Source organism: Belonocnema kinseyi, chromosome 1 (genome assembly GCF_010883055.1).
Source record: "Belonocnema kinseyi isolate 2016_QV_RU_SX_M_011 chromosome 1, B_treatae_v1, whole genome shotgun sequence".
Taxonomy (NCBI): Eukaryota; Metazoa; Arthropoda; class Insecta; order Hymenoptera; family Cynipidae; genus Belonocnema; species Belonocnema kinseyi.
The window spans coordinates 105,367,076-105,369,569 of NC_046657.1; positions in this window are offsets into that span (position 1 = coordinate 105,367,076).

Genomic DNA, 2,494 nt, shown 5'->3' on the forward strand with positions numbered 1-2,494 from the left:
GAATATGGTAAAAAAAATAAATAGGCAGTAGCGGACAATTGTCTTGGGGTGGTCCTGAAGGAATTAACCCCCAAGCGGAAGTGTGAAAACCGTACCGAAAGATGAATGGCACCTAAGTGAGGTGTCTAGAACAGTGACACTGCGATACCGAGCGACCTCTCAGAGTACGCAGCCTTATCCTAGCATGCGGGACTCTGCAAGGATGCATGAATACCTTTCCCTAGCTTTCCCTAACAATGACAACATTGAACATAGTTGTAGTAAGGGCGGTTCAAAACAACAGAACGCGCAGGGTTCCCGACAATGGGTCGACCAACAATGCCGACCACCCTAGAGATGGGGGAGCTAATAAAAATGGATTCAATGCGATGGATCAGCGGATTCTCGGGACCTTTAGGTGGACGGAGCTACTTAATCACGACTTGCTAGAGTGCTACGATGAGAGTGTGGCTCCTGAACGGGATTACATGGCACGGCTGCATGCTCTATGGTGCGAGAAACACCCGCAGCTATCGCACTTTCCGCAGCAACCTCTGCGAAACCATGCCGAACTACTCCGAAAAAGGGGTTATGTAAGCCGAACGCCTACTCTACCACAGCTAGAACAAGGCGGCAACAGAGTAAGACAGGCGACACTAAGACCACCGCGGGTAGGCATCTAATATAGGAAGAGCGACGCTTCATGACCCGGAGAAACATCAACACCAAGGTTTCTCTCAAGCCTGAAGATCTGGCTGAAATGGATGACGAGCTTCGTGGACATTTTTCCGAAGAATCCGACCTCTGGGCTATCAATTATTGTGTGTATAATACAGCGAGAGCTTTGGCCGATGCGAACCGTAAAACAAAACCAACGGTTGATCATCAGACCAAAATACGAATGCATCAACTTGCCATAAAGATAGGCTGGGCAAAACAGTACGCGTCCCGCATTCAGTGCGTGATTGACTACATCACATCTGGCAGAAATTTTATCGTCAAGGTTCGAAAGTTCACGCGCGAACTCCGGACCCGTTATCACACAATTAACAAGTCAAAGCTGCAGATCATCACGCAGCATATTGATGAGAGAATACGGATACTATCTGACGCTGAGAGAAGTCTAGAGCGGACTTTTTGAGAAAAGTCTTCGAAGTGCAGCATAGACTGGACGAAGACTCAGAAAATATAAATAGCTTCAAGGAGCTGTGTGATGCCGTCATCACACCTGATGAAGAATGCCCATCCATCACTACCGAGGAGGTGAAAGAAGTATTAAGAGGGACTATTCCCTAACTAACTATTCCGCACCGGGACCAGATTGTATCAAAACCTTCTGGTAAAAGAAGTCTACTTCAACCCATCAGCATTTGGTCTGTATTTTCACCTCATATTTAAAGTTGGAAGAGCCGATTCCGGAGTGGTTGGTGGAAGGGCGCAACATAAAGATATTCGCAGATATCCTAAATGATAGGATTGTTCGGGCAATTGAACCTGTGTGACAAGAAATTTATGAACAACGAGGCTCAATGAAAGGCATAGTGGTATGTCGGAGAACCTGCTTATCGATATAAGTGTCAGCGAAGATGCAGCATTCTACCAGCGTGACCTATCGTTGGCCTGGATTGATTATCGGAAAGCTTTCGATTCGACCTCCCATAGACTTATCATCTGTCTTTTGGAAAACTAAAAGGTTCATCCGCAAATAGTTGGGTGCATAGAGAGATTGATGCCGCTTTAGAAAACCAGATTTAGTATCTCATCTGGAAAAAATCGTGTGACAACTAACAAGGTCACGTTTCAGAGACGTGTCTTTCAGGGCGACACCATGAGCCCACTCCTCTTTTGCCTTACATTATTGCCACTATCTCTAGCACTATGCCATTCCGACGGGTACTTGTGCGGAAAACCTGCAGATCGAAAGTACAAGGTCACTCATGTATTTTACATGGACGATCTTAAGATCTATGCTAAAAACAGAGAGCAAATGCATCTAGCTCTGGGGATTGTTGAACGATATACTAAGGAAATTGGAATGGAATTTGGGTTAGACAAATGCGCCAAAGTTTATTTGAAGCGAGGAAAACTTAATGGCATCCCGGAAGCCGTCTCATCCGACAGATTTGGTCTTCCGAACTGTCGGCGAGGAACAAAGTATCTGCAACGAACATCCTTGCCGTCCCGGTACTACTCTATTCATTTGGAGTAGTTCCATGGACGAAGAACGAGCTCAGATCTCTTGATGTCGGGACAAGAAAGGTTATGCATATGAACAAAGGCATGCATCTTAAGTCTTCCGTTCCGCGACTGTACATCTCACGCCGTCAAGGGGGTGGCGGAATATTGAGTCTTGAATGTCTTTACAACAGGATTATTCTGGGTGCAGCACATAGAGTTGCAAATGGAAGAGACTCTCTTCTTAAAATGGTCAGGAATCACGAGGAAGTAGGTAAAGGAGCATTTCTGTACAAAGCAGCGGAGGAGGCTGCTGAAACACTCGGACTTGACTTCAGTA